Here is a 12,555-nt window from a genome sequence, read left to right as displayed (position 1 = left end):
AAACATAGTTATGAATACAGGGATACATATAAGAAAAATAAAAGAAACAATGGGACAGGGACGGTAGGCACGGCGGTGCGCTTTATGCACGCTCTCTCTTATTTTCTGATTCACGCTTATTCTCTCTCTTCCGAACCTCTCCGAGATCCTGGGACTGCAATTGGGAACACGCGAGCGACAGTCCCAATAACTTCAGTCAGCAGTTTGCTGCTGTTGTCATATACGCTGGTGCGCGGTTCCTAACTTTTGCTTCTTTCAGATTCTTCTCTGCGGGTGACAAAGGGCGGCCAACTGAACTGAAGCTGTGACTGCGTCGACAGCAATATATTCCTTTAAGGGAGTGGGGGGAAGTCATATAGAGAGATCCTGACGTTCTCTTCTGCTTAACTGGTGAACCCCGAGTTTTATATGGTGGGGGGGGGGGGTTAAACAGCAACGTGTTTACCTAAGTGAGAGATACGTTTGTGAGAATGAGAGATATTGAAAGTAATTTGAAGGGATTGATATTTGCTGTAGAAATGTGTGCGGAATTTCGGTTGGAAAATCCAAATCGGCTTCTGTTTGTTTATATCGAAAATCGGAATGACAACGCTGCAGCCTTATTCTTCCAAGCGGAGCTCCACCAACTTTATTTTTATTTATTTTATTTATTTATTTTGTCAAAAGCTTACAATACAATAGAAATAGGAATAAACATAACTTTAAATATAAGAAATAGGAACTAATATTTGGGGACAATAGGACAGAGACGGTAGGCACGAGGGTGCACTTATGCACATCCCTTACAGATCTCTTAGGAATGGGGTGAGGTCAATAGAGGTTACTTTGAGGGTAAAGGAGTTGGGGTTTGAGCAGGTGACAACAGAATCAGGTAGTGAGTTCCAGACATTGACTACTCTGTTGCTGAAATCGTACTTCCTGCAATCGAGTCTGGAGTGGTTTACATTAAGTTTGTATCTGTTGTGTGCTCGTGCTCGTGTTGCTGTGGTTAAAGCTGAAATATTCATTAACTGGCAAGACGTTGTAACATATGATTTTATGTACTATGCTTAAGTCCAATCTTAGCTGGCGTAGTTCAAGGTTGTCTAACTTCTCTTAATTCTTTCTACATTTTTATATCTTGCCTTTTTCTCAGAGACCATAGAGGTATTTTTGTTTCATACTCAACTTGTAAACCATCCAGACCTAACCATGACTACTATACTTTATCAGTAGAGCTGCATTAGCATTGGAGTTGCCACTTCCAGAATTGGCGGGTGGGAAGTTGGGAGTGGTTCAACCTTGAAATGTTTTTAAAATAAGGTGTGTGCATACAGGCGCATCTTTGAATCGTTTTTTTTTTCAACTCCAGGGCAAGTCTACACAATTTTGCCAAGTTCTTTGGAAATATATTGCTACTAGATGGTGCCGGTGCTTCGCGATGACACTGTGATTGGGCTATGCAGGAGAAATCCGGTTCACAACCTGTTGGCTCAGTGGTGGTCGGTGATTGAAACACATAAAGGAATATCGCTCCTACTGCCTTGAGTCTGGAAGTAGTTCCATAGCTGGAAGGCATAGACATTTTGGTGAGGCACCACCATTTAGTACTGTAAGGAGCCCCAGACCGCTCTGAGTGAAGGAGTGGAATGTCTGCCAGTTTGAACTGAGGTAATGGAATGTGAGGCAACTGGCAGTGATTGGGCTATGTAGAAATCCGGTTCACAATCCGTTGGCTCAGTGGTGATCAGTGATTGAAACACATAAGGGAATATTGCTCCTGCAGCCTTGAGTCCAGAAGCAGTTCCATAGGTGGAAGGCATAGACATTTTGGCAAGGTAGTTTAGTACTGTAAAGAATCCCAGACTACTCTGGGCTCTCCAGTACCCTCTGATGTTCTGCCATGGAGAAGATGGCTATTATATCAATACGACGTAAAGACCAAGGTTCCTCTCAAGAAGACCATATCTGCTGCTGACTTTTACAGCTATAGGATAATGGAGCGTGATGGCAGAGAATGCTACCTACTGCTGTTCCGCAACCTTGTGAGGTTGGAACAGTTCTTTTCAGGTGGGGAAGGGGAGTAGAAAACCTTAGCATCAGAGTGTGTTAATTATTGTATTAAGAAATAGTAATGATCTGATGGTCATTTTGAAAAATCCTTTCTTAGAAAGCACCTAGAAGCCAAGGGGAACGTATGTGCCAAATTTCAAGTTTGTAGACTTTATGGTTCTGGAGATTTTGTGATGAGTGAGCGGTACTTGGCTTTTATATATATAGATTGCCTTTTTCCTAGGATTAAGAGAGAGTGACTGGCCTAGGGTCACCTAGCTGGTTTCATGTCCAGGCTCTCAATTGCCTGATGCCTTAACTGCTACACCAAACTGGCTCTCTTAAAATATCAATTTTATTTACAGCCAAGAGTCCCAAAGCAAGTAATATCACCTAAACTTGGCATTAAAGCAGATTAACAAATATGTAATAAATACCACTTTAAACCCCAACTCATTGATTTGTTACCAAGAACCTTCTTTTTATAGCTATAGTTAAAAGTCTACACCTTTTAGATTGACTTCTTGAGTTAATTCAATCACTACACAGTACTTATCAACTTCTTTTGTTTTTGATTTATTGGCTTAATTAGATAGATTTTCAGTACTTCTGCCCAAATCTTACCTTGTTTTAGCTATGCTACAACCATATTGTTTGAACACAAACGTTTAGCTGCAATATAGTTTCTTGGAAATCATACAAGTATAAATCTAAGTACAGGTAGCCTTTGATTTACGACCACTTGTTTAGCACTGTTCAAAGTTACAATGGCATTGAAAAAAGTGACTTATAAGCCGGTCCTTGCACTTATGACCTTTGCAGCATTCCCCCAGTCACATAATCAAAATTTAGACATTTGGCAACCAGCATCTATTTACAATGGTTGCTGTGCCCTGGGGTCACATGATCACCATTTGCAACCTTTCCACCTGACTTATGACAAGTAAAGTCAGTGGGAGAAGCAGGATTTACTTACTGATAGTGCAATTCACTTAACAACTGCAATGATTCACTTTTTGCCGTGTTTTAACCATGGCAAAAAAGGCTATAAAATCGGATGCAAGTTCAATAGGAAACTGGACAACATTATAAAGTATGTATTTTTGGAAACAAAGAGGTTTATCTTACTTATATTAGTAATCCTTTTAGCCAGGATACATAACTCCACGGTGCTGAGAGCAACATATAGTAGCAGCAGATTCTGCAAAGTATCAGCTAAACTGCTTTATAAGGCATCTGATCTGTTCTCTTTCAAATTAAGGCTCCAAACTGAAAGAGGAGCAGTAAATTCCTTCACTTTTTAATAATTACACAAACTTAGTCATGATTAAAATTTGTTGAACTAATTTTCTGGGACCACAGGTCACATTATACAAATATGTAACCAGTATGGTGTCGCCAAAAGTGATGGTGAAGTAAAAACACCCCGAGCCTGATGGAAGCCAACATCCATTTGAATATACAGTATTATTCAGACAGAAATCTGAGTTCTCCCTCTATCATTACCTTTGCCGTTTGGTTATGATATATAGCTTCTATTGCTTGGATAATTTTTTTACCAAAGCCCATCTGTTCCAGCTGTAATAACATGAATCACCAATTCACATATCAAATGCCTTCTGTGCATCTAAAAATATCAAAGCCATTTGTTTTTCAGGGTGTGCCTCATCGTATTCCAAAGTGTCCAAGATTACTCTCATATTGTCTTTGATTTGTCTCTTTGGCAGAAATCCATTTTGATCAAGGTGGATAAAATTATTCAGGTATTTTTTAAGTCTTTCTGCCAATATTGAAGCAAAAATTTTGCAATCTACATTTAGTAAGGAAATAGGTCTGTAGTTCTCGATTTGTAATGGGTCGGCCTCCTCTTTTGGGACGAGTGTAATATAAGCTTCTGAACATGATTTAGGTATCTTCTTCTTTAACAACTTCTAGCAATGGAAGGTTCAACTATTCTTGTAGTTGTTTTGTAGAATTCTGCCGGAAGTCCATCTGGGCCTGGTGCCTTTCCATTGTTTTGCTTCTTAAGTGCTTCAGTTAATGCCATCATCGTTATATTACTTTCTAACATTATTTCAATCTCTTTAGGTATCTGGGGTAGGTTAGCATTTTGTAAGTACTGTTTAACACTTTCCTTGTCAATATTCTCGTGTGTATAGTTTCCCATAGTAGTCTTGTATAATTTCCTTTTTCTCTTTACTTCCATAACAAACTTGGTCTTGATCATTTATTAATTGCAATATTTTCCTTGATTCTTTCTCCTTTCTCAGTTTATATGCCAACCATCTACCTGGTTTGTTTGCATCTTCAAAATAGTTCTGTTTTGCACCTCTGATTTTCTGTGCTAGTTCTTCTTTTTCCATTAGTCCCATTTTATGCTTAATTATATCCATTTTTAACTTAATGTTCTTTTTCTGTGGCATTTTCTGTAACTCTTTTTCAAGTTCTTTATACTCATCCTCTTATGTCTTAGAGGCTAGTCTTTTTGTGATATTTCTTTTCCTTGTATAATCTATTATCAAGCCTCTGGCATATGCCTTCATTGTATCCCATACGTTCTGCATTGATGTGTCTTCTTTTTTATTTTCTCTAAAAAAAAAAAAAAGCCAGTTCTTTCTCCATCCTCTATATGAAGTCTTTTTCTTATAGTATAGTATTATCTAACGTCCATCTAGATCTTCTTCTTTGTCCTTTCCATTTAATCGTCATTGGATTGTGATCTGCCCAAGTACTTGTTTCAATATTTATTTCTTGCATATTAGCTAAAAATTCTGTTGACATCCATATCATGTCAATTCTGGACCATGATAAATGTCTGTTTGAATAGAAGGTGTATTGTTTAGTCTTAGCATTTCTTTCTCTCCATGTATCTTTTAAATTTATTTCATCTATCATTTTAAAAAAGGATTTAGGGAGAGTCTTTCTGTTTTGCTTTGTTGTTTTCTGTGCTGTATAGTCCAATTTATTGTCTACAATTCCATTAAAGTCTCCCATCATAACTATATTAGCATAGTCCAGTTCGATTATTTTCATATGTAATTTTCTATAAAATTCTTCTTGATTGTCATTTGGGGCATAGATTGCAGTCTGGTGTGTTTTCATATTATTGTCCATTATTTCCACCATTAATAATCTTCCATCGTCATCAGTATAAATCAATTTCACTGGGATAATATCTTTAATAGATAAAGCCATGCCTCTTTTCTTGCTTTGAGTCAAAGAAGTAAATATTTTCCCTAATTTTGGCTGTATCAACAGTTGTTCATGTTGCTTTTTAATATGTACTTCTTGTAGGCAGATTATGTCAAATTTTAATTTCTCTAATTTATGGAAAGTTTTCCTTCTTTTAACAGCTGAAGTTAAGTCCGTTTATGTTAATTGTAATCAGTTTTTTCTCTTCTCTTCTGATTATATTTTATAGGTAGGTTTAGCAGCTCTCGTAGATCTTGGTTCACGTTGTTCTTTAACTTCCACCTTTCCACCTACTGCACCTTCTTCTTTTTCAGTCACTATTTGGTAGTCCTCTTGGAATTCAATTAGTAACATTTCTTTTTCTGTCTCCTCCTCTTTCCCTCCAAAATATTCTGTATAAAATAATTCAGCTTTCTCAATTGAATCAATTCTATGTCTCTGTTCTTGCCATATGAACATTAAACCTTCTGGAATCAGCCATTCACCTCTTTTTTAAGCAGAATTTTAGTCATAAATCGGTATTCTCTTCTCTTCTCATCTCTCTCACTCTTCTGGGTATTTGTTTCAGGACCACAATCTCCTTATCTTTATATTTCAATGTTTTCTCTCTTGCCACTTGCAATATTTGCGTTTTAATGGCTTTCTTTGTAAATCTGATGTGAATTTCTCTTGGTAAGCTATTTCTCATTGCATATCTTGTGAAGACTCGGTAAACCTCGTCTATTCCATCCATCATCTTCTCTTTGGTTATTTCCAAAGCTTCAGCCAAAATTTCTATCATTATCTCAGCTAGGTTTTGTCCCTTTTCTTCCTCTATGTTTTGGAATCTGAGATAAAATTCTGATCTGTCCATCTCCCATCTCAGCATCCCACTTTTATCTTGTTCAACCACAGTTAATCTGGTATCAATATCTCCAATCTTCTTATCTCTTTGTTTATCTTCTTCAATTTTTGGGAATCCCTCGTCATACTTCATCATCATTTGTTGAATGTTCTCCACCTTTTCATCAGTTTTTCCTGTTCTTTGTTCAATGTTCTCTGTTCTCTTTTCAATATTCTCTGTTCTTGTTTGTATATTTTGAATTCCTTGCATAATCATCTGCAGCATCACCTTTTCCTGTTGTTTTTCTTGCTGTAACATTGTCTGTATTGAGCGTTGTCCTCCAGATGGTGAAGAGGAAGAAGTAGAAGTTGAAGGATCAGCTGCTGTTAGTTTCCTACTCATTTCAGACAATTCAAAATCTTCTGGTTCTTCTAGACCTTAATCCACTGGTGAAATAACCAATTGTAATTCCAAGTAAAAATACTGGGGGAAAAAGAAGCCAAATAATAGTGATGATAAAAAAAAAAAAAAGTTTCTTCAGGTTCTTGTATACCTAAATTCAATCGATTGGTTAGATAGCAGTAAAAACTCAAAAAAGGAAGAAAAGACCATAAACAGAAAAAGGGGAAAATTGTTAAATCCTGAAAGAGGCAGAAAAATAGAAAATAAAAAACTAAAGAAGAAAAAAAGAAGTACTTCAGGTTCTTCAACACCTTAATCGAATTAAAAAGTCTCAGGTATAAAAAGATGTACAAAAAAAAAGGAAGCCACAAAAAAAAACAACCACCCAATATTGAAGGTAAATTTAAAAAAAACGGGAGGGAGAGAGAAAAAAGAAAAGAGACTACTCCCTTAAAAGAAAAAAAAAAAAGAAGGAAAACATTAATACTAAAACTTTTCCTTTAAAATAAAATGCAAACGTAAAAATTAGACTTCAAAAACAAAAAGAAAGACAAAAACAAGTTCCAAAAGGCCAAAAATCCAAATAGCTATTACAAAAAGTAAACTAGTAAGGAGCGGGTTTGTTAAAGTAAGAAATAGCCCAGCTTAAAAAATATAGAAAGAGCACACTGCACCTTATTTGGTTATCCAAGGCTTTTGTTAAAATTTATAACTCTCTTCTCTAGAGTCTTATCGTCTTATTTTTCTGTAAATTTCAACACCAGACTCCAGCTACTGATAGAAACCCAGAAGAGCACCTGCAATAATACTCTCCCATGCTCTTCCCTCTATCTTATCAAACAGGCTCAAAGTCCTTGAAAAAAAGTCTCAGATCTTTCTCAGCTTTGTCTGGTCAAGAGGGAAAAAAAAGAGATAGAATATTTCCAAGCTTCTAGATGGCAGTGTTACAAAGTTTCTTCTGCTTTCACTTTCCCCCTCCTTTTCCAAACAAGATATAATAAAAATTAATTAAAAAGGGAAAAAGATATTTTAAAAAATGACTAGAAGGGAGTCTCTAGCCTAAAATATTATAAAGTCAAAAAGGAGAGAAAAAATAGGTAGAAAAAAAACCAGTCGTTTCAAAATATAAAATCATATATAAAAAATCCAGCAAAGAGAAAAAAAAGTATCACTTTGACTTCCTGTTTAAAGATCGCCGCTCAGTCACTTCTGTCTAAAATTTTAGATTTTTTCTTTTCCTTAGGGTGTCCTTTCAAATCTTAAAGTAAAGAAAAAATTCTCACCAAACCGACACACTTTCTCTTTCCGTTCTCTTCCATTTCACAGCTGTCCCAACTTCAGCAGCTTTAATGGCTGCCTCTTTGCCATTGGCAAAAAGAGCTTCTCCTGGATCTACCAGGGACTTTGCGATATCCCTGGGATCGACAGGATGCGCTCTTTACATTCACCATCTCTTCGGGATGGTTTACATCCATTTGGACCGTCCAAGAGCAAAGATATTGGCAGAGATCTCAGACCTCCGAGATCGCATGCCGTATCGTTGTGACGCCAACTCCGCCCTTTGAGAACTCATATTTTCAATCCATACATCTAACATTTCAACAAAAATTTTCAGATGCCACCTCCTTTAACTGGTGAATACAAGGTGAAAATTTTACTTTTCTACCAAGAGGGTCTTGTAACCCTGTTTTGAGATGAAAAACTGCTTATTTGTTATTTGATCCCAAAGACAGAAATCCTATAAATCAATCACCTTTTACAAATTATATTATTGGCATATGTTCACTTTCATAGCCAACACATATAATCAATCTTAAAACTTGTTGCAATGTACAACAATAAATGGACGCTTAATGTTGCAATGGTCAACCTTGTAAAAGTGCTGGATGGACAGTCTAATGTTGCTACATGGTAAAGTGCTGACTGTGTGGAAAAAATACTGGCTGGAGAAACGAAAGTTATATGGGAAAAGAAAGTAATTGGGCAGGGCTAAGAGTGGAGGTGATAAGACCCCAGCAATGGTATAGTTTTTGCATTAGCATAATTATGTAGATTACCTTATAAGGAAAATTTCCTTGTTCCTGCTATGACGCTTGCAAGCAACCTAATAAAAGGAGGTACCTGCCTTTGTTCAAGTGCCTTCATCCCGAGTAAACATTGTGTCCGTGTGTTTATTTATTTACCATGAGAGGCCCAGGGCTCTGAACTCAGACCCTGCCGTCGCCAGGGTGCGGGCAGCAAAAAGCCACAACTGGTGACCCCGACGTGATCTCACCCAGCCGGACGAGCCAGCTGCAGCCCAGGGATGCCGTTTCGTGTTACGGATCCCTCCCCAGGAATCTTCTGCAAAGAGGACATCCTCCCTTAGCAAAGCTGCATCTGGCTGCATCTGGTCCTCCTTCACGACGTGATTCTTCACAGCACGACTTCCAGGAAGAAGTGTGCTGCCCTGACTCTCATCTTACGCACCGGAGATCGGCAAAGCGCATCGTAAGTATGGGCACCCCACTTTCCAAGACTCTGTCCAAGCATGTGGACGAGCTTCACTCCTTAGTCAGGAAGGCGAATCACATGCAGAAAGCTAACGGTACAACTATATACCCTATTTCAAAAAAGGCTATTACAAAATTAGTTCTATTCCTTCAAAAACATTGCCCCGCTTATCCAGAAGGTGGCACTCTTAAACAATCTATTTGGGGAAAAATAGGGAAATACATTCATGAGCCTCCTCGAGCCCCCCCGGAAATTCTTTATGCCTGGAGAGCTCTTATGACTGCCATCAACATTCTTTATCCTCCCTCTGAATCAATCTCTGATCCAATTCCCTCTGAATCAATCTCTGATCCAATTCTTGATCAGACTTCGGATCAGCCTTCTCCGTCTCCTAAAGATCCCCTGCCTTCTTCGGCAGAAACTTCCACACCTTCTGCTCTGTATCCTGCTGTCCCTTCTTCCCCCCCTCCCCCTCCTCCCTACAACCTCCCTCACATTCCTGATGTTAACCCTATCAAATCCAATGATTCTCCTGCCTCCTTGCCTGTATGTAATACCTTTCAGGAGGCTCTGATTCAAGGAAAAATAGATCCGGAGGACCTCTCTTGTTTTCCTATGGTCCTCCAAGCCCCGGCAGGTGGTGGAAATGGAAATCCTGCCCCTCAGTATGTCCCTATGGAGTGGGATCTCATGAAAGAACTCAAATCCGCCACTGTCAAATATGGCCTTAAGTCACCCTATGTTAGACCTTGTTAGAAAACATTTCTAATAATCATAATATTCTTTTCTCTGAATGGCAAATGATGGCTTCTATGCTCCTAACATCTTCTCAACTTGCTGCTTGGCACAATGACTATCGCTTAGCTGTTCGATCTGCTGCAATGGCTGGCCTTCCTCAGGCTGTTACCCTGGACCATCTTCTTTGTCAGGGAGCCATCCGTACTCCACAGGATGAGATTCAGATGGGGGCAGGGGTTATCCCATCATGAGAAATGCTGCTTTAAATGCCTTTCGCAGGGTCCCTGATCCTTCTCAACCTTCTTTGTCCTTTAACAAAATTCTTCAAGGACCTTCTGAGCCATATACTTCTTTCATTGACCGGTTGTCAGAGGCTCTCAACCGGCAAATAGACAATCCCCAAGCTCAAGCTGAACTTCTTGCCAAACTGGCTGTTTCTAATGCTAATGCAGACTGTCAGCAAGTTCTGAAACCTCTTCAGTCCATTCCCCATCAGACTATTGCTGACTATATTACAGCCTGCCAAAATGTAGGAACTGAGGCTCACCGTGCAACTGCTCTTGCTTCAGCTCTAACCTCTTCTTTCGCAATGACTGCCCCTCGCTCTGGTAATTGCTACAACTGTGGAAAACCCGGTCATTTTCGTTCCCAGTGTCGCTCACCAGGGGGCAGCAGGGCACCAAAGGGACGAAGCCCCCCCGCTCCCACTGCGAGACCAAAAACAATCTGCCCTAGGTGCCGCAACGGCTATCACTGGGCCAGTCAGTGCCGTTCCAATCTTTTCTCTTTGTCTCAATCCGCACCGTCGGAAAACTAATCTCGGGGCCTGCAGCTAGCCCCACCCTCAAGGCTGCACCCCCCTCCACACAAACGGCCTTCCCTGTTCTGCTTTCAACTGCTATCATCTATGAGGATCCTGGATCTGTCTTTACTCTCCCTCTCACAGTTACGCTTCCCCACCCGCTCTCACCTCGCACGCCCATCTTGCTCATCCCAAACTCCTCTTTGATCATGGAAGGGGTGGTCGCCTCTCCCTTTCTTTATGACTCATCCGCTCTTAATTGCCTCTCTCTTACAGCTGTAGGTGATAGACCCTTCTCATTGCCTGCTAACACTATCGTAGCCACTCTTATTATTCTTCCCTCCTCCACCACCCCCTCCTCTCCCCCCTCCCTGATGGCTATTGACTGCTCTATAGAGGCTTCTAAACCTCTGTTAACAGTGTCTCTTAATGGTCGTCCTTTTACAGGACTGGTGGACACTGGAGCAGACGCCTCGGTTATTTCAACGACTGAGTGGCCCCCACAATGGCCCCTTGAACAATCACCTTCTGTTCACGGCGTTGGTGGAGCTCAAAGCGCTCAGGTCAGCTCTAATTGGCTCACGGCCATTACCCCTGATGCTTCTGCTTCTGCTCTCATCAAACCTTATATCCTTCCCCTTGCTTTCAATCTGTGGGGTCGGGATCTTTTAGGACAGCTTGGAGCTACCTTTCACATTCCGTGAATATCACTATGCCTGCCTCTCTTCCACTTACTCTTAAGTCCTCTATCCTTGTATGGGTAGATCAATGGCCACTCACTCAAGAAAAAGTGCTCGCTCTAACCACTCTGGTCTCTGAACAATTGAGCGCTGGCCACATTGAACCATCCACTAGCCCATACAATACTCCTGTTTTTGTCATAAAAAAGAAATCTGGGAAATTTTCAACCTGTGGGGCCGTGATCTTATGTCTCAACTTAACACAAAACTCATTATTGATTAATGGAATCTTTTGCTAAAACTCTACCATGTGTCAACACTATGTAAATAATGTCTTGCTACCCTATTGTTCTGCTTTTCCACAATTTCTGGTGTACTTGAGAAGACAGAAGTGGGAAGCTAAGATTGTTTGTTGCACGTAGATTGGATGTGATAAAGGTGAGGGAGGATCTGGAAGAAGGAAGGAGAGAGATGGCTTGTGGATGTGTTGTTTGGAGGAAGGAAAGAGGCTTTGAAGAGGCCTCTGGAGTTAGCTGAAGGGATTGATGTGACAATCTGGACTGAAGCTACAGGGGAAATAGAGCTGGTAATGGCATCAATTCCCTTGCTAGAAATAGAAGAGGAAATCAGGATAGGATTGGAAACCTGAGGAAAAAGAGAAAGATGAGTTGGAAGAGGAAAGATGTGTGTGCAAATTGAGAAGGATGTGTGTGTCTGTGAATGCAATGAGGGGAATTCTGGATGTTTGAAAGTAAACAAGAAAGCAGCAAGGAAAAAAGAAATGGGAGGGCGACCCCTAGTGGGCTGGCCTTTCCAGAGAACATAGATTGATTTCACCAAAATACCAGAGAAAGGGAGGGGCAATACCAGCCCATCGCTTTTCTAAGTAAAACTCTCTGTCTTTACCTTCTCAACCCACTCTGGTTCAACTTCAGCAATATCTGGGTACCATAAACTGGGCCCGACCTTTCCTGTCTTTAACCACTGATATTCTTTCTCCATTGTTTGAAGCCCTTACTTAGGGAAAAAGCCTGCTGACATAATATCCTTGCAGCAACCTCAGCTTCAAGCAATACATCACCACAAAGAGCTGAGCTTGCTGCAACCATATTAGTCCTCCAGAATTTTAACGAACCCTTCAACTTGATCTTAGACAGCCTATATGTTACTCAAATAATCTCTACTATTCAAGATTCTTATCTCTCTCCCGCTATTGATAAAAATCTTCTCTCTTTTTTTGTTACATTGCAACACCTTGTTGCACAGCGTCAGCACCCGCTCTTTGTAGCACACATTCGCAGCCACCAAACCTTCCCAGGAATCCTCCAGGAAGGCAATGATGTGGCTGATCAAGCAGCTGCAGGCACCATGACATCACACACATTAACTCCTTG

Source organism: Notechis scutatus, chromosome 2 (genome assembly GCF_049901735.1).
Source record: "Notechis scutatus isolate UNSWTSFEM ecotype Mainland chromosome 2, rNotScu1.2, whole genome shotgun sequence".
Lineage (NCBI taxonomy): Eukaryota > Metazoa > Chordata > Lepidosauria > Squamata > Elapidae > Notechis > Notechis scutatus.
This window is presented reverse-complemented; position numbering follows the sequence as displayed.